The 20743-nt window shown below is 45.2% G+C and overlaps 1 protein-coding gene and 1 long non-coding RNA gene across 4 annotated transcripts in view; one reads left to right on the plus strand and one right to left on the minus strand.

Annotated features, from left to right (window-relative positions):
- The window catches only part of EPHA4 (EPH receptor A4), a 142988-nt gene that overhangs the window by 99114 nt on the left and 23131 nt on the right, over positions 1-20743 (minus strand). The gene's annotated exons all lie outside the window — the stretch shown is intronic.
- LOC111094452 lies at positions 4849-14548 on the plus strand. The gene is made up of 3 exons (XR_005385433.1): positions 4849-5211; positions 5981-10190; positions 13858-14548. It is a non-coding gene; the product is annotated as an uncharacterized LOC111094452 (long non-coding RNA).

The raw sequence follows: 20743 nt of genomic DNA on the forward strand, positions 1-20743 counted from the left end.
CCCATGCTTGACTTGTAGAGGGCTGTGATATGTTTATCACGGGGTGGACTCTGTGGTGGACGGGAGATCGGATGCAGAGGGTGACCAAAGCAAAGGTTTCCGGACACTCCTGTGTGCTGCCTCCTGCCAAACGCCACCCACATTCCTGACCACCATCCACAGGTGAGTGTTGAACCCCACAGATTCTGCTCGAGTGACATTCAGTGCTAGGCTTCTGGACAGAAGAATGAAAAATAAAGCTTGAGCAACTGAGGAAGGCATAAATCACTATCTGCCACAGTCAGTAAGGCAAGGGGTAAGTTAAATTATCCTCCCTCTGTATTGTTGCAGGCAGTTTTGCCAAACTGAGACTGAACATGCAGGGCAATGGTTAGTCCATGTTAAGTCCTGGTGTATCCGGAAGTCACTATGACCTACCAGGTTATGATCCGTCTTCTCTGAGGGTGAACATTCCCTGGGACGTACAATGGTCATTGCCCGTGTTGAATGGAAAGGCAAACTAGAAAAGATACGGAAGTATCGTCCTACATGCTTACCTATCAGAATTTCCCAAATGCTCAATTAAACTTTAAATGCAGTTGAGGCTTGAATAATGTGGGGGTTAAGGGTGCCAGCCCCTCCTCCTCCGTACAGTCAAAAAATCCGTGTATTGGGGCACCTGGGTGGCTCACTCAGTTAAGCATCCAACTCTTGATTTCAGCTCAGGTCATGATCTCTGAGTAGTGAGACTGAGCTCCGAGTCGGGCTCTGTGCTGGGTGTGGAGCCTGCTTAAGATTCTCTCTCCCTCTGCCTCGGCCCCTTTCCCTCCCCAGCCCTACACTCTCTCTCTCCTTCTCTCTCTCTCTCTCAAAAAAAAAAAAAAAAAAAAGATAAAAAGATATGTCATCAGCTCAGGTCGTGATCCCAGGGTCCTGGGATCGAGTCCCGCATCGGGCTCCCTGCATGGAGTCTGCTTCTTTAAAAAAAAATAATAAGGAAATACATTCTCTCTATTTAAACTAAGGAAACGGAGGCAGGCAGAAGTAATCAGCTGCTTGAGAACACATGGTTGCTAAATTTTGGAGTCAGTGTTTGAACAAAGCAGTAGAATTCCAGAACCGTGGCATAAAATACACACATGCCTCTCGAGGATCTGTCTTTCCCTTAGGTGTTCAGGGAAGAGGGTCCATGGTCAAGAAAAATTTACACACACACACACACACACACACACGTTTAAATTGAGAGGAGGCATTAAAGTCCCAGGCAACTCATTTGTCTTTGAACAACATAGAAGAATAAATTAGAGCAATGTGGAAGTCAAGTAAACTCAACACCTGCCATTTCTCTTGGTTCAGAGGATTTTTATTAAAAAGTACGTTCTACTCATCAAGGGCAAGTGTCTCTGATTGATGCCCAGGCGCACCTGCCCCGTGTCTCACGGGAAAACAAAGAGAAAGGGAAGAGCAGGGGAGAGATACAGAACGATGACCCGCGGAGCGGCCGCAGGAGTGGATGGCCACACTCCACCAGAGGCGCCCGGGACAGACCTCCGCCACCTGGATCCAGGACAACGACTCAGCCCCACAGGACAGAGGGGTCATCGCCTGACGTGAAGCCCTGAGGCTCCACCCTCATTCCCACCTAGATATGTACAGCCAGGTGTGGTGGCCCCTGGCCTGCGCACGGGGCCTCGCGGGGCTGCTCAGCACTCAGTGCTCACAGTGGTAGTCTCTGGAAGCCCAGTCTGTCCGTCTGTCTCTTTTTTAAGATTTTATTTATTTATTCATGTGAGGCACAGAGAGAGGCGGAGACCCAGGCAGAGGGAGAAGCAGGTTCCATGCAGGGAGCCTGATGCGGGACTCGATCCCGAGACCCTGAGCTGAAGGCAGGTGCTCAACCACGGAGCCGCCCGGGGGCCCCTGGAGGCCGTCTTTCTGAGGACCACCTTCGCAGCTCCTCCTTAGGGATTGAGCACCAAGCAGGCCTGGATCAGTCCTGGACACAGGACGGCTTAGAGGGACTCCGCATCAGCCCAACGCAGTGGATACTATTATTAGTACTTTTTAATTTAATTTTTTTAATGAGAGAGAAAACTGGAAGGTCAAAAAAGATGAAGTGACCTGGCCAAGCAACAGGCGGGCCAGGGTTCAGACTGAGGCTGACTCCAGAGCTCTGGGTATTGCCCTGCGAACCCCTCCTCCGGCTTCGGAGGCTCGGGACCAGAGAGACACCAGAGACAAAGAAATGCTCGCACACATCACAGTGGTCTCTGCGTCCTTCCCGGGCCTCATCCCCACCCAGCTACTCCCTATTTCCCTTCCCTTCCCTTCCCTTCTCTGCGAGGACGACAGACCTTATCTGTTGTTTAAAACACAGAGCGAGGCCTGTCCTGTTCACTCTTGTGTAAATGCAGCAAGATTCCTGATACGGGGCCTGTAATCCCTAGTAAAAGTCTGATAAGAGTCTCCTAGGTGAAGAGAGTAAACATATTAGCTTTTCAGGAGAATGTACTCGTCGAGTTAAAAATACACAGAAAGAAAAGAGTGGCCGGCACCAAGTAGCGACTAGAATAATCCCAAATTTCAGGCTGGATGGCCTCCCTAACGGCACACAGAGACCACTGGCTGCGTTAACAACAAAGAAAATCCAACAGCCAATTAAACTTTCCCCCTGGCCGCCCACCCACGGCTTCGGGCCGCCTTTGCTCACTCTCCCCGTTTGCCCCTGAGCCCCCAAGGTCAAGCCCGAGCTCCCTCGAGTCGTGATCATGTGGCCGGAACCTTGCGGCGCTGATGGGCCGATCATTTTCCTAAACCGTACCTCACTGAATAATCTGGCTCATGGACACAGCCCAGGAAAGCACTTCTTCCATTTCCCAGATTAGGAAACCCCGCTTCGGGGAGGACACCCAGCCAGCAGGGCAGGAAACCCAAGGGCCCTCCCCTTGCACCATTCGCAGCCCTCGGAGGTGGAGGTGGCCTCTCGCACTCCTCCTTTTCTATCCTAGCCTCTGGTCCCGTGCTCTTATTATTTTTTTTTTTAAAGATTTTATTTTTACTTCTTCATGAGAGACCCAGGCAGAGGGAGAAGCAGGCTCCCTTTGGGGAGCCCGATGTGGGACTCCATGTGGGACCCGGGGCGAGGCCCTGAGCCTAAGGCAGATGCTCCACCGCTGAGCCACCCGGGCCCTGGTCCCCGCTCTTCCGCGCCTTCACCAAGTGTGCACATCCCAGAATTTGAAACCGCTTTCAGAGTCCCACAGCTAAGGGCAGGCTGTCAGCCTCTATCACATACCCTCCTCTGACACAGCCAGGTAAAGAATCCAACTCAAATGTGCAGTCTCAAAGAAACTTAAAGCAGAGAGTATTAAGAAAAACAAAGTATCTCGGGGCGCCTGGGTGGCTCCGTCGGTGAAGCGGCTGCTCCCAGCTCAGGGCGTGATCCGGGGCCCAGGGGTGGAATCCCACGTCAGCCTCTCCTGTTTCTCCCTCCCTCTCTCTCTTCTCTCTTTCAAATAAATAAATAAAATTTTTAAAGAAAAAATTCTATCTATATGCCTCAAAAAAAGAAAGGAAAGGAGTAAGATCATACACAATACATTAATCGTGGTTCCCTCCGGGTGATAGGATCGTGGGTGATCCCCCCACTCCCGTGCTCTCCGCTTTCTAAATGTTCTCTAACGAACACACAGCACACTGTCTGACGTGGGGAAGGTGACGGAAGAGTGAGAAGCAAGGCAAACACTGAGGAAGGAGGGAACGGGGCGGGCGGCCCCTGGGGGACAGAGGGGCCTGCGGGGGGTGGGGGGTGAAGGCGGCCACCCCCATTCCCAGGGCACGGGGGACCCGGCAGGAGGCTCCCTCTCTCCTGCAGGAGCTGTGACCCGTGGGAAGCAGCCACCGCCCTAGGGGGCCCTTTGCTCATCCAAAGGCGCTGACTTGTCCCAGCCGCGAATGCCTCCGACACACGACACACGACACACGACACACAATTGCAGGCGGTGCGGGTCTGGGCTGAGGAGCAGGGGGCTATTCGGTGGGCGGGGCTAACAGGCAGATCCCCTGGTGTCCCCTCTCTGACTCAAGAGTCACGCCCAACGTCACCCCGCGCCGCGTCTAAGGTCCCGGGGCACAGCTGAACTTTCCGTGGCCCGACAGGCCCCGGCAAAGGGTCTAGGCTCCACTCTGGGAGCCTGGCCTCCGCCCGCGGCCTGCCTCCCTCCTCCGTGGGGCACCCCCCCCCCCGGGCGTTATCTGCGCCGTGAAGACAGAGCAGGAGAGGCAGAGAAGGTGTTCGACGTGAGCACGGTTTGCCCACGAGGAAACCCGACCTACCACGAAACCAACTCACGAAAAGGGAGGAAAAGGGCTTCGGAAAGTGGAATGATTTCAAGTGTGATGTTAACCGAATATCACAATAGTAAACGCCAAACGCAAGCGGGCCGGTAGGAGCAGGTGATGAATCAAAATACTTGTGGGAATGAGGCCTCGTTAGGCTTGAGAAAAGGAACAGGGTTTGTTGCACAAACTGGTTATTAGCACGGGGTTCTCGCTCCCTCCCACTGTTTCTTTTTTTCCTCTTAAAAAAAAAAAATTGGGACAAAGTCCAAATCTTCTAATACGTAATTTCTTTCCTTATTGTGCATGTCTCGACAAGTCGCCGTCAGCTGTGATTTGTTGTTAAGGCCCCGTGTAAGCACCCAGGCCGGGAGGCTGACTCACCCCTGGGCCAGGAAGAGAAAGGAGGTGATCACGCTGTTGCTTTCACCTGCCTTCATGTGCAGCATCACCCGTCTCAGAGGGCACGGCAGCCAGCCTTCCCCAACGCGGAGCACTCGGCCCGGCCTGGAGCAAATTCTAGAATGCAACCGTGTCACAGCAGGGAACCACGGTGAGCTGGCCAACTCAGGTGTGGGCACAGATCTGTGCCTGGCAGGGCACTGGAGGTGGCTCTGCTACAGGGCACACAAGAACCCTGGGGGACCCTGCACACCCTTCTCCGGAGACAGGGCCACCACCAGGACAGCTGCTACGCCAGGATCCCTTGAAGATGTGGCCTGAGGGCTCGGTGGCTCTGGTTCAGGATCGGGGACCCCCAGGGAACTCTGTTCCAGTAGCTCCACAGGGCCAGGAGGGGAACAACTACAGCGGGACGTGGGCTCTGCAGGAAGGAGGCTCCTTTAGTTGTTGGGAAGTAGCACATCCTCCACTCAGTGCACGGTGCACTGTATGGTGGGTATTCGAAGATTGTTTTTAAATTTATTTATTCATTAGAGACACAGAGAGAGAGAGAGAAAGGCAGAGACACAGGCAGAGGGAGAAGCAGCTCCATGCAGGGAGCCCGACGTGGGATCCAACCCTGGGACCCCGGGATCATGCCCTGAGCCAAAGGCAGATGTTCAACCACTGAGCACCCCCCCCCCCCCCCGGCGTCCCTCCCTGTAGGGTGGATAAATGTGATTCTTTAAGTACTGCCCCCACCACCACCACCAAGGACCCTGGAAGTCCCTCAAATACCAGCTGTAAGTGGCTGAAGACGGAGTCCACACCTTAAGGGCCTGGGAATTGACTTACAAAGACTAATTTAGCATCACTGATCGGCCCAGGGCACCCAGCTACAATTAAGAATCAGATGTTAACCAGGCTAATTGTGATCATTTCACAATAAGTACAAATATTGAATCACTCCATTGTACATCTGAAACTAATATAATGTTATGTCACTTAGACCTCAATAAGAAAATCACTTAAAAGAGAGAGAAAAGAGGGTGCATGGGTGGCTCAGCAGTTGGTTGAGCAGCTGCCTTCAGCTCAGGGCGTGATCTTGGGGTCCTGGGATTGAGTCCCGGCATCAGGCTCCCCACAGGGAGCCTGCTTCTCCCTCTGCCTGTGTCTCTGCCTCTCTCTCTCTCTCTCTCTGTGTCTCTCCTGAATAAATAACATATTTTAAAAAGAGAGAGAGAGAAAAGAATCAGTTAAGGTAAAACTGTTTGAATTGCAGCAGATCCATGTTCTAAGGCCACTGGACAAAGCAAGGTCAAGCAAGAAGAACTACCAATAAAGTCCGACAAGAGCTTCTAACCATGCTTAGTATTGAAGGTGCAAATTAGAAATGTCTTTAAACTTTCTGAGATAAACTGAATGCAAAAATCTAGTTAGAGAAGGTCTATACTGGCGGGTTTATCACTCGACTATGGATTAATAGATTAACCACTTCAATGCCTCTGAAATACTGATCATTTCTTACATTCTTCCAAGCATTAGACCTGTTCCTGCTTGCAGAAGCCATGTGTACTTTTTGAGCTCAGAGTCAATTTGCCCAGGACTCAAAATCCTCTCTCAACTAACTTTTGCTCTGTATAATTTTTACAAAATTCCTGGCAGTCCTCACGCAGGAATTTCATAGCAATGAAAATGGAAGCAGAAAAACAAAAGATACTCTCATTCAAGATTGAACCATGATAGAAAGGAAAAAAAAAATTTATGCAAATTTACTTCCTGTATAAATAAGTCCTTTTGCCTTCCAACTCAGGGCTGATTCTGGATGACATCCTTTTCCTTCTTTGATGTATGTGAAAAGCTTTTTTTTTTTTCCTTTTAATTTAAGAACAAAAGTAATATAAACAGGGTAACAGTTACAGCCATCTATCTGCATCATACCAAATGTGGACTAAACAATTTGTGTTTCTAGATATAGACAAAACCATTTCATCTAAATGTCTGTTTTATTTTGGACATTACAGCCACTCACATCCAAACAGAACTTTCTATTTGGGTAAAGACCATGGCTTGATTTGCCTCTGAGCAAAGCAGAGACTTCAAGTACAAATGTTTGCTTGAAGGAAGGGAGGAGTGTAACAGGAGAGCCCCGCGAGCAGGATTTCTCAATGAAAATGTGTCAGGAGCAAGAGCTTCTAATTGTGTCCCTGACACACACCCCCGCCCCCCTCCACCCCTCCACCTTCATCGAGGGAGGGACCAGTGCTCTTTCAAAGGGGGGCTGCTTGAGACAAACCAAAGACACTGGTTTGCAAAGGAAATTTCAAACATGGATCAACCGTCACCAAGATATTTCAACTGATCCCATTGAAGGGAGATAAGAAAAACTGACCAGTTGAGATTTAATAATCCAGGTCTGATTGCTGGCTGCTTTAATTCCTGAAGGAGGCGCATGAATTAACCAAATCCCCTATCGTTTGAAGGATGAGAGTATTAACTTCCAGGCCCTGCGCAAGGAACCATTTCTGAGCCATTTTATGAGCCTCCAGGAGATGAGCAAAATTCAAAGCGGTCACGTCACAGTTGTCGATATCACGTGGCCACCCGAACGGCCTTGGCGCAGAAGTTGTTGCAAAGTCACATTCGACGATGTGTGTGCACAACAATACACCCATTATGTAGCCCATCATCTACAGCTCCAGACACTGGCATCTTTTTAGTCAAACTGGGTTACAACAAATCATAAGCCAGATCCGTCTCTTTTGGACTTGGTTTCTCTGTTTCTGTTGGTTGGAACGAGGACACGGAGGGCAGGGGGAGTCACGGCCCCCTTCTGGACCCCCCATTTACCAGTGAGGGTTACAGATGTGCACAGGACTAAGGAGGGGTGGTGACTGAGGGAAGAGGAAAGCTGGGTTCAAAGCATAAATTCCAAGGTGTGTCCCCGAGAGAAATATGTTGAAACCCGAGTCTACACCCATTTGTGACTCCTAAAGTCAACACAGCTTCTAGACACGCAGATCACAGCAACCTGAATGAGTTCCAGTTGAGGGAGACTCCAAAAACCTGTGATAATGGTGGGACCTGCAAATCTGCGTCCCACCCCCCAATAAATCAATACGATTTCAAACACAACCTAACAATTCGTTTTGTGACTACTCGGCCAAAAACATGCCCTGAGGTAGGACCAGAGAGAGAGACCCTCTCCTCCACGTTAATCAGAACAGCCTTCTACAGGGTTTGCTCCAACCTCCAGACTCTCATCCTACAGGACTCGCAGAGCCACACCGGAAGTGTTAGGGCAAAAGCCCCCTGTGAGACCACCTTTCGCCACACCTCTGCGGCACCACCCCTGTCTCACACCTAAGTAAGTACAACGCACATGCAACCAGAGCCCCTAGTGAAGGCATCCAGTCTTCTCTCCTGCTGATTATTTAGTCTATTCTGGAGAGCAGAGATTCGATGGCAAATATCAATCCAACCACTTCTCTTGAAGGTCAGCAGAGACCATTTTAACGGATATCTTTATAAGGATAACTACAGGGAGGATTTGAAGGTGGAAAATAAACTGTATCCTGTTTACTAAAGAATGAATTGATGCAAAACAGGCCTCTAAGGAGTAAATAAATCATTGGTGTTCAAGCCCTCACAAGCGAGTTGGGAAAAGTCACTGCCCTGGTCCTAGCCATGATGCTGGCCTTAATTCTATTTCCCCTTGTTGGTCTTCTTGGCTAATGCACATCTAGCCTGCTCTAAACAACTTTTCTTTTTAACCAAATGCTTGGTGAACTCCAGAAAACTCTGATAACTTCTCTGCAAAAGCTCCAAGTTCTAACGTGGGGAAGGACCTCCCTCCTGGAAAACTCGGAGCTTACATCTTACAGGTGCCCCATAGCTGGAAATGACCTTCTTCCCTGGTCTGGCAACAGTTTCTGGGGGTTAGGCAGTGATGGGCAGGGGAGGGATTTCTCCACTTTTTAGAAGGAAGAGAACCAACAACCAGCAAGCTGTGATTATCTCTGAAACCCCAAGTCATCTTGGTGGCTCTAAAAGTCTTCATAGTTGATCACTTTTGATGTGTTCCCCTTTGCTTTCATAGGGCTGCCACATTTAGTTTTATGCCTATAACCCAACCAAATAGCCTTCTACTATGTAGCGGTGTTTCAGACCACATCCCCTCCCAGCAGAAAGTTTCCATAGAAGAGAAACACTCCTACCTCTCCAGTCTGCTCCTCATTTAAGCATCTACATAATTTAATTTTTAATTTCAATTATTATTTTTTTATTAACCAGAAGGAACATTACTCAGAGCACCCCATCTAAACATACATGAAATTAGCTAATTTCAAACTGTCTGGGATTGACCGCATTGGCCTATATGGGTGCCGGCTCGGCATTCTCCTGGACCCACAGGCCTCTCTTTCTACCAAGTTAAGAAGAAATGAGCAGCACTATTACCTCCATTCTCTCTTTTATTCAGCAAGGGGACCCTTGCAAATCCCTTTCAGCTCTGTGTCAACCAGTCTTTTCGGTGTGGGCAGCAAAGTTCACAGAGGCATCCAAATGCTATTCTCTCAACCTACCAGAACCTTCTGGTAGCTTGTTAAAAATTCAGATCATAAACTCAAAACCTTTGGGATGTGTCCTTAAAAATGTGTATTTGTAGCAAACACCCCGAATGATTCTAAAGAACAAAACAAGGGTCCATTTTTGGAACTCTCAGGGTTCACCATCAGAGGGAAAGCCCAGAAGGCAATCACCTCCGAAGTACTTCCATTATGCCATTCTTACTCCTACAAAGAGTAACAACCAGGTGCTGACCTTCTACAACAGTTCCAAATTCCAAGTCTAAATAAACATCATTATCATTTGTTTAGTGCCCTAAACTACCCATCTACAAGGTAATAAAGCATCAATCATACCAAATTGAGAGCACTTTTTTTTTTTTTTTTGGCTCTTCAAACAACTGATTTGTTGTTTTCTCCTTTTGTGGAAATGAAGCCGATCATCCTTTAAATAAAACCTTCAAGTCACCTTTACTCTGAGGCTTTCCTTATCTCTCTTCTGCATACCTAAAGTAGTAGAACAAAGATTTTGGTAAACATTACAAATCTTGCTATCAATGGCACATTCCCTTTGGTTAGACGAAATATCTAGAGTCTTCTAAGATCAATGGCTCTCAATAGCCAGAAGATAGCAGGCAATCAATGACTATCTGGGGAATGAGCCAGAGGAAGAGAATAAACCCATCTGCTGCCCTTCAAAGTCTTCCTCAAATCAAGTCTTCTCAGCCTCCAGGTGAGACCGCCCTATTCCTGGCTCATGGACATCCATTCTTCTTCCACCACCTAATTTATCCACATTTAATCAAGTTCCTCTTCTGCTTGGAAGCCTTCCCAGATAACTCCAGTCAACATAGATGGTTCTTTCCAATCTCCAGGCAAACAGCATTTATTATCCTCTCACACATTTGGACATCAAAGAGCTAAAAGGTATGGGCAGATGACTTAGCCTAGCTAATTATTTTCTAGATGAGGAAACTGATGTGAGAAAGCTAAGGAATTTGCCCATGATCAGATAATTGGGTATTTTTAAACACAATTAGAAACTCAAAATGTACTCTTTCTCAAGCAGATTGTAGGCCTTCTGGAGGCGTGAGCTTTAGATAAAAAATTATGGTTTCTTTTCTTCCTCCTCCTCCTCCTCTTCTTCTTCTTCTTCTTCTTCTTCTTCTTCTTATTATTATTATTATTAAAAGAGAGAGAGAGAAGGAGTGTGAGCACAAGCAGGGGAATGGCAGAAGGATAGGGCGGTTCCAATTCCACCACTCGGAGATCATGACCTGAGCCGAAATCAACAGTTGGACACTCAACTGACTGAGCCACCTAGACACCCCAGGTGAAAAATTATTTTTAATAAATGTCCTAGTGCTTACTCTTTCACAGAAGTCTGACCATCAGAATACTTGCCTTGGGATGTTTTGCAGTAGAGCTGTGGCATTCTTGTACGTTATATCCCCAAATCTCCACTAGTTCTGAATTAGATAATCCCTCTATAAGCCATAATTTGGCTAATTCCCTTATCTGTGAAAGGGGGTTATTATACCCCCAGTTTGGGAGGATTGAAATGTGAGAACATGTATCAAATCAGAAAAACAAAGACACATGGAAAGGTAAGCAAAAAATCTGGGTTAAGTCATAAGTCAGTATAGCCTGACTTCTCAGGTTGAATCCTGACTCTTCATTTATGAACTGTGTGACTTTGGGAAAAGTGACTTTGCTTCTCTGAGCCTTAAATTTCCACTATGAGGAGAAAATAATGACAGTCACATCTTCATCAGGTTGTGGTGCTACAAAGAAATACTGAAAGTACACTGCTCACCACAGAGCCAAAGTCCCCCAGCTATGTGCACAATGGCTTCAGCACAAGTGACTTAAATTAATGCCAGAAAGCAAAAAAAAAAAAAAAAAAAAAGATAAACCACTATATGCCATGTTGCCATGTGCCTTCACATGCATTTGTGAACTACTGTTAATACTCATACGTGCTTTCATTCACTCATTCATTGCAATATCAACTATGTGTCAGGCTCGGGTCTAGGTTCTGAGGATTCATTGGGACCCAATGAGGCCTCACCTGCATCCACAGTGCCTTGTGGTTGACAGATAAATCCCCAAATGCTGGAGACCTACCACATCCTTATTCCACGGTCACCAGCGTTTCAAACACCCCTTTTGAAGCTGCATTCACAGCAAGTTAAAAGTCACTCACAAAAACAGTTTGTTACTTTGCAATCGCTTATTGTTCTTGACTCAAAGGCAACACTACACCGCAAGCTTGATCTTTTCACTTATCCACAACCTGGTCTATGAATCATTTGATTTCCAAAAATTAAATTCACCTTAAAGGACAAAATTGCCACGTGAAAAGAAAGTATCAGGTATTTCGAAAAAGGCATTTTCAAAGAAGTTCCAAAGTCGTGGCAGCATTACCATAGTTCTATGAAGCCACCATGGGGACCACTTTCAAGGATTCATTCGTGTGAAAGTCTCTGTATTTGCTCTTAAAGCATCGTGTTGTCCTCCAGAGTCGCAGACTTGTGTAAGTGTACTTCTCAACAAAGCTGAGCGCTGGGCATGGCACAGCATAAAATGGGTAATTTATTGAATTGAACCAAGAGCCTAAAACATACTGGGCATGAAATAGATGTGGTAGGGTTATAAGTCTTCTGTCCTGAGACACAAATGAAAATCTCCTTAGGGATACAGCTCTACCTGTAATTTATCTCTACATTATTCTTGTGTGTAATATTATTTTTGGCATGTTAATGCATTGTCAAAGAATTCCAATCTAGTGACATGACAAAAAGCTGTATTTCATTTTGGAATGTAAAAAGTGTGAAAATCAATTGAATTATATATCAATGACATGCAATAAGAATAACCAGTGTATGCTGGATAATGTCACTTTTCCGGAATGATTAGCAGCCTAGAGCTATTAGATTAATTACTAGAGTTTTACTCTTATTATTTATTATAAGCAGTTGGATTTGCTGAAGGGAGATAAAGGCTCAAAGCTCTTCCCCCCCCCAAAAAAAAAGAAAGAGTAATTTGCCAGAATCCACATAATTCAAATGATTAACTTCTTTGCTTGGCACTAGACTAAACCCCTGAGTTTATGCTGGCAAATAAAATAAGTACTGAAAGTTGAAGTCACTCTTTCATCTAGTAAATAAACCCACCAAAAATCCAGCCTCAATAACACTCTTTAAATTCATGGCGTATCCAGTATGGCAACAAGATGGGGACAAATCCTGGTTTCTTACTGAACGTATGTGATACATCCTAGGAGTATGCTTCTGAAGTCAATGGGCTGTTTATAAATAAACAAAATCACAGTGGCATTTGTCTTTCTTACATTTGTTTTTTCATTTATTCCAATAACGAGTAACTCAGGGTGCCTGGACAAAATAGGACCCTCCATATTATAGTGTTTCAAGCACTGTAGGGGACATACAGGTAAATGGAATATAGACCTAGCCCTGGAAGAGCAAAGATTCTGGCACTGAACTCCATATACAGTTGTTATCAGTTGTTTACTGAACAAGGGTATCCAACCCAAAAGGAAAATGCAACTTTAACTAAAACGCAGCTTAAACTCTTCTCACCTAACTCAGGGCCCTAACTCAGGGCCACAATGACACAGTCATCGTGAAGAGGAAAAGCAAACATTTTTTGAGTGACTGCTATGTTCCAGGCACAGTTCAGGGGCTTTACGAGTATTTACAGGTCTAATCCACACAACAACCTGATAGAGTAGGTATTATTACTACCTGCATTTTATATACAAGTGAACTAAGCACAGAGAAACAAACTGACTTGCCTGAAGTCAAATAGTTCATAAGATGTAGGGAGTTTATTCACCAAGTTATCCTCTGTGCCCCGAAAAGTAAGAATGTGTCAATAGAATATATAAGTGACATCAGGGAGTGGAAACACCCACCAAAAGTTCCAAGAGAGAAGAACGTGCTACTTTAACGATGCTTTGAAGAATGTGTACCGCTGAGCCAGGCAGGACGTGGGGCCGCTCGGACTGTGGACAAAAGGCCAGCAGCTGGATACAGTGAAGGGACATTTTATTTTTTTTTTTTTTTTTTTTTTTTTTTTTTTTTATTTATTTATGATAGTCACAGAGAGAGAGAGAGAGAGGCGCAGAGACACAGGCAGAGGGAGAAGCAGGCTCCATGCACCGGGAGCCCGATGTGGGATTCGATCCCGGGTCTCCAGGATCGCGCCCTGGGCCAAAGGCAGGCGCCAAACCGCTGCGCCACCCAGGGATCCCGTGAAGGGACATTTTAGAGAGAGCTTGGACCACCTTTTCCTCAAGGGCCATATGTAACAAGGGCTCATTTCAGAGCAGAGCGTCTGTGATCAATATTCAGGTTTGGGAGGATTTATAATCCCAGTGTGTGCGTGTGTGTGTTATATACATATATACACACACGTATCCTGTTATAATTATATATCCATGCTATGTAATGCAGGCTGGGTAGGTTTGGAGAGATCTGTCAGCATGCCCAAATACTCCTTCATTTATTAGCACTTGTCCATTTTTACAAGACCATTTTCTTAATTAGTTCAATAAATCCTCTCTATTCAGAGCAAAGCATCCAGCTGCCGCTGTGTGATTACTTAAGTTTCTATGAGCAACACAGAACGAACAGACGTCCGACGACTAGTGACACGTCGAGCCAGCGACAGAAGCAAACAGGATCCCCACCGAATTTAACTCTGGCAACGCAACCGAAACTACCAAACAGGCACTTTTTGATCGATTTATGATCTTTTCTCTTTTCTGTACTGACCTGATCTTGGTGAAATTTGATTTTATAGTTGATGGGCAAACCACAAAGCCTTCCATACCCACGAGTCCTCCCAGCACCGGATGGGGGATGGGGGAAATGGTGAGAGGGTTGTCTTTTTTTAAATTGAATCTGTGAGTGGGAGGGGCAATTACTGCTGAATTATAATAATCCCAACTTGAGAAGGCACCAGATTTAATTATTCCCCTCTTCCTTTCTAGCCAGGGATACTTGCTAAAGCGCCTCTTACTAAAGACTCCTTCTAGTTTCTGTTTAAACACTTTCCATGGCAGAGAGCTTACTGCTTATCTTCCACGGGCTGACTGTCCAAGGCATGTAGAAACCTCACCGACACAGGTGACAGCGGGACACAGGGAGTCACTAGAATCCAGAGGATCTAAGTTCCATAGAGACAGACGTGGGGCCAAATTAGTGTCCCAGATGGTACAGGAAGCTAGGGGTTGATTTGGGACAATGTCAAACTCTCAGGAGTTTGAGCTCCAGAGCAGAGAAGAGAAACAGCTGGCGGGGGGGGGGGGGGGGGGGGGGGGGGGGAGTCCAGGGAAGGGGCCATACTGGCCATCAGGTAGGTGACCCACATTCAAGCAGATGATTCAGAGCAAGATTCTGTGAGATTGAGAAACAGGGTGACAGTAGCCTAGGGGAAGGGAACGGCAGGCTCATTCATAGAGGATCTTGGGAACACAGCCAAAGGTGCTGGTCCCAGTGGGGAACTGGAATGCTGAGCTGGAAAGAGACAGGAGTAGTTACAGTTTCTGGGCCAATGAAGTGTGTGGGAAGCTATAACACCACGGGCATGTCGATGCCAATATTCACCCCAAGCAAGACAGGAATGCAAACTACAACAGCAAAACGAATCCCTACCCAGCAAGTAGGTGATTGTAAGGTTACCACTGAACCACTTCTCCTTGGTTTGCACTGGCGGTTGAGAGGAAAAGACAAGTCCCACCACGGAAGCAGAATACAATCATTCTGCCTTTAGGCACGTCCAGCAAGAAGCCAGAGAGGATAGCTACCGGGAATGTCCACAAATACGACTTCAAGTGTACTTTGCATGTGAAAGTGTTTCTCTGCATTTTCAAAACACTCTACAACGGCACAGTTTCATGAGTAAACTGTGTTAATGCATGTAACAGAAAAAAAATGGTAATGTGGTCTTATATTCCCTATTGCTAAGATGTCAGCTGCAGAAAGTAGAAGGAATGTTTGAGGTCTGAAGAGATGGGTTCAATGGTTTCATCGTCCATAGACTCTACCCTATTTCCAAATGTCCAGTTCTTCCAGATTACTCCCAACACATGCAGAATTCTTCTTTATTTTTTTAAGATTTTATTTATTTATTCATGAGAGACACAGAGAGAGAGAGAGAGAGAGGAAGAGACACAGGCAGAGGGAGAAGCAGGCTCCATGCACCGGGAGCCCGATGTGGGACTCAATCCCGGGTCTCCAGGATCGCGCCCTGGGCCAAAGGCAGGTGCTAAACCGCTGAGCCACCCAGGGATCCCCCATATGCAGGATTCTTTCACTGAGAAAGAAGGAGCAGAGAAGATGAAGAGAAAGTGGGAAAGAAAGGATGAAACATTGTCGCATTTTCCATTCATGCAATTGAAAAAACGACTTGCAAGATGCTTAATCTGTTATAAAGTGGAGAAGGTGCAAAACTGAACTGGATAATTAATATTCCGTGGTGAAAAAGTGGGTCCCCAGAGACAACTGCAGGAATGCTAGTATAGGCACTGGGATGACCTAGTTTAAAGGTGTTAAAGCTAAAAAAAAAAAAAAAAAAAAAAAAAAAAAAAAAAAAAAAAAAAAAAAGGTGTTAAAGCTCTGAAGGGTAACAAGATGAATTTTAAGGTCACAGAGACTATTGATTACCCGGCAATCAATGCATTTAACTCCTAAAGAAGGAGAATCAGCCGAGCCTACAGGGATTCGAACCCCTGGTTGCCTTCTGTGTATTTTGAAGTCCCTCCACTGTCCATGAAGTCATTTTCCTCGCCAGCTGGGGAAACCCTGAAGGCATTCTGTAAAACTGTAAGACAACAGTGTCTAAGCGATTATATAAAGACAACCAGCCCCATCAAGCTCACTTTAACAATGTCTTTTTGAAAGGCAGCATTTCTCCGGGTTTTAAGAGCAATGATGCTCCTTGGATAGGAGGAGGAAAAATCTACAGTGGATTTAGAGGCAATAATTTACATCAGGTGACTAAACTATATAATCCTTTATATTAGAGGTTATCCTTTACATTACAGGGCAGCTGCCGACGGCTGTCACAGGTGGCCAAAGAGTCCTACGTTTGTTTAAAACAAGCAGAAGAATTCATTGATTTTTAGCCTGGAAAGAAAGGCTTTGTTGGCAAAAACCTGGTTTTTCAGGAGTTTAAGTCCTGAAAAGTTTCCTCACATGCAGTAGGTGCAAAAAGTAAAACTATCTCAGCTTTGGGGTTCGTTTCGTTAAGGAGTATTGCGTGGAGATTAACCAATAATGTCCCCAGAAGTCCACGATTTCTCTTCGCTGGTAAGAGGTGCATAAGCACGCATCTCGAAACCGAGTCTTCTTCGATAGGTGTCAAAGCCTTTAAGACTGCATTATTTTCCAAGCCAACAACTATTAGAAAGTAATTAAAGTTGTATTTTGAAACTTCACTGCGATGATATCCGGGGCGATATCACTAAAAGCACCAAACAGGAAGCAACCTATGTGTCCAATTCAGTAGGGCCTAGCTGAAGAAACAGTCACATGCTCAAGCAATTGAAAACTCCTATTTATTGATCTGGAAAGATTTTATGATCATCCCGTATGATCAATAACTTCTAGTGTGTATGTACATTGTATAATATCCCCCCCAAAAAAAGTCTGAAAGCATAGAAACCAAAATGCTAAGCATGACTCTCATTATGTGGTGACATTATAGATGATTTTGCCAATTTTCTTCTTCTTTTTTTTTTTTTTTTACTTGCTTATATAACTGCATTTTCTCCACAAATGACTTGCAAATTTCTTGTGGTGTTTTTTTTTGTTTGTTTGTTTTGTTTTGTTTTGGTTTGGTTTGTTTTGGTCCTGAACTCAATAACCCATAATTCATCAGTTCCCTTGAATATGGCTTAAAACCATACTTAGAAATCCCAGTTAAGCAGGGTTTCCCATGCTACACCTGGCAGCTATGCACATAATAAAGCCAGAACACATTTCATGAGAAAGCTGTGTTTTAGCCTAGTGAAGTACTTATCAGCTAAAATTTTAAAAATCACTAGGTTCCTTAACCAAAGACATAATAAATGCATACATAAATGTGGACACATACTATATGCAACTCATATGCATTACACAGAAAAAAATTCAGAGTTGAGTAATAGTCTCCACTTCACAGAGGAGGAACAGGGCTTGGAGGGATCAGGTGATGTGTAAAAGATCCGCACTCATAGAAGAGCCCTGGTCAAGGCCACTTAGCCACGCTATTTTCATGAGAAAACCACGCAGGCAGAGATCAACACATAAAATAAATGCTGAGACAGGAAGACAGAAACCTTGATAGGAAGGCTAAGTTGTAACAACCTGCCACACGGTCACATGTCTTTTATAGAACAAAGAGAAAGGCGTCTTTCATTCTTTCATCTGCTGTGATGGAACGAAACGTATCCCTCTAAGGATTCATATGTGGAAGCCCCGTGTGACTGTATTTGGAGATGGGCGCTTTGGGGAAGGTAATTAAGGTTAAATGAGGTCATTAGGGCAAGCCTTAATCCCACAGGACCAGTGTCCTTGAAGAGAATCTCTTGCTTCACACACACACACACACACACACACACACACACACACACAAGGCCATGTGAGGACACAATGAGAAGGCAACTGTCTTCAACCCAGGAGAAGAACCTTCACCAAAAACTAACCCTGACAGTGCCTTCATCTTGGACTTCCGGCCTCTAGAACCGTGAGAAAACAAAGTTCTGTTGGTTAAGCCACCCAGCTGTTGGTATTCTCTATGGCAGTCCAAGCAGCCAAAGATATTTCCCAGAGTATCAGACAAAAGCCTCTCAAAAGTTGTTTTTCTACAAAGTCAAATTCATAGTGGAAAAAACTAAAAATGTGGATTGTTCTCCTTTCCTGGACCAGCACTCGCATCCACTCAGACCCTCATAAGTATAAACTAAATTAATCCTTCATCTGGCCACACCAAACCATCATCCGTTAAAAATTACCACATCCTCTAAATTTTTTTCTATAAGAATGAAATCCCTGTGCACCGATGGACACAAACCCAAAACTCAGTATTTACTCAGTTTTCCCTTTTACGTATCTTCTTGCTCCCATTGGCCACCATATCCATGAGTGGGTTTCATGCCATGTGCATTTGGCCTCACATTGACCGGACACAGTAGATGCTTAAGAAATGTTTACAGTTGAAGTCAGCTGCTGCTCAATGCTCTGCTTAATTTTCCAAAAACGTTCCTTCACACCTCGACTGCAGTGATACTCGGCATTTCCCTCCTTCAGGTCCTCACCTGAGCTCACTTACTTCACTTCTCGGATATTATAAGCAGTTTACAGGTTGGCCTGCTCCCTTAGACTATGAACTCAAAGGAAATTTTTGCAAGAAAGTCTTTTTTTTTTTTTTAAAAAAAAAAAGGCATGGAAAGTGTGGACACTTCAGTAGGTAGTGATGGAGACAGAGAGAGGCACGGTAGCATATATGACAGTTCAAGTTGATACGAGGGAGAACGGTTTGCTGAAACCCCAGTGAATGCAATCCAGGAACAAGTTTAACTATTTTTCAAAACTGAGGAGTAAGGCATAGGTAAAAGGAACTTAGTTCCCCAAGGTCAACTTCAAAGGTATGCAGATACGACTCTGTCTGGCTGCCCACATCTAGGCTTATCCTGCCTGTAGCTGCATCAGGGTAGCCAGACCCAAAAATTCCTGACCACAGGGGCCAGTCTGTACTCAGTTATTATACACGTTATTGAGTTGAGCCTCAGTTTCTTCATCTGTAAAATGAGAAATATGATCTGAGTGCAGGCTTCCTGAGCTCCTCCCAGCTTGAACATTCTCCACAGACGTCCCACTTCACCGAGCTACAGCACAGAACTCCCTTTGCTTCTCTCAGCAGTGGAACCCAAATGAGTCCATCTTACCATGAGGATGAAAAGGGAGGACAAAGAGCCCTCCAACACGCTTCCTTCGTCTACAGGACTATGAAGAAATCTTTTGGAAGGACAATTGCTCAGCCTGGGAAAACACATTATGTGTTTTAAGTGCAATGTTTGGGTCAAGAAAACTACTCTGTGAGCTCATCGCCATGATAAAGTAATGAGCTCCTTTATTAATTAGGATTGCATTGCAAGCAACGGAAAACTCGAATCTAAATGGCTTAATCCAAAAAAAGAAGAAAAAAAAAAGAAAAGAAAAGAAAAGAAAAGAAAAGAAAAGAAAAGAAAAGAAAAGAAAAGAAAAGAAAAGAATATTTGTGACTTAAAAAACAATTTGGATGGAACTGTTTTTTAGGTGCTGCAAGGTGAGCCATTTCCATGGAGGGGACAAGATAGCACCCCAGTGGGGGAGCTGAGTGCAGGCTAAAGGAGCTGACATTTAGGGCAGTCCCCCTTATCCAGGGGTTCACTTTCTGCAGGCTCAGTTCCCCACACTCAACCCCAGTCCAGAAGCAGATGATCTCCCTTCCGACTGTTGCCAGATGGTCAAGAGCAGCCTATGGACATATCACAATGTCTACCTCATTCCCCTCACCTCACCTCATCACATCATCAACTCACATCATCACAAGAAGAAGGTTGAGTACAGCACATTCAGATTTTTGAGTGACCGGGGTACCTGGGTGGCTCAGAGGTTGAGCACCTGCCTTTGGCTCAGGTCATGATCCCGGGGCTCTGGGGAGTCGAGTCCCTCATCAGACTCCCCAGAGGGAGCCTGCTTCACCCTCTGCCTATGTTTCTGTGTCTCTCATGAATAAATAAAATCTCAAAAACAAAACAAAGACTTTTGAATGACAGACCACATTCCCATAACTTTTACTACAGTTCATTGCAATAACTGTCCTATTATTAGTTATGTGATTACTCTCTTACTGAGCCTAATTTATAAATTCAACTTTATCATAGGGAGGTATGTAGAGGACAAAGATAGCATATATAGGATTTGGTCCTATTTGAGGGTTTCAGGTATTCATGAGGGGTCTTGGACTGTATCCAAAATAAGGTGGAGGGGAAACTACTGCACCACCATTTACAATTGCTTGCCCATTTTCTCTTTTCCCCCTTATTATAGAAATGTATTACCTTCCAAATGGTTTCACAGCCATTTTTTTTCTGCACACATTTGCAAGTAAATACTCTACCTGAATCAGCTTAAATGCACATGCCCAACATTTAGATAATTAAAAGTCCACCCTCCTTTTCAGATTGATTTTCCTTCTACATCTCCCTGGATTTATAATACAGCATATGAGAAATCAAAAAGTTCTCATTTGCTGAGGCTGTCCTCCTGTTAAGACAAGATGATGCTCTGTCTTAAGTAAACCTGGGTCCTGTCTGTAACCTTCCTTTCTGCTGTGATGCCAAGTCAACATAAGAATAATTTGCTCCACAACACACTCTAGGACAAGGTCTTCAGCCTTAATGATTGCAAAGTCACAATGTGCTCTTT

The sequence above is a fragment of the Canis lupus genome, chromosome 37 (assembly GCF_011100685.1).
Source record: "Canis lupus familiaris isolate Mischka breed German Shepherd chromosome 37, alternate assembly UU_Cfam_GSD_1.0, whole genome shotgun sequence".
Lineage (NCBI taxonomy): Eukaryota > Metazoa > Chordata > Mammalia > Carnivora > Canidae > Canis > Canis lupus.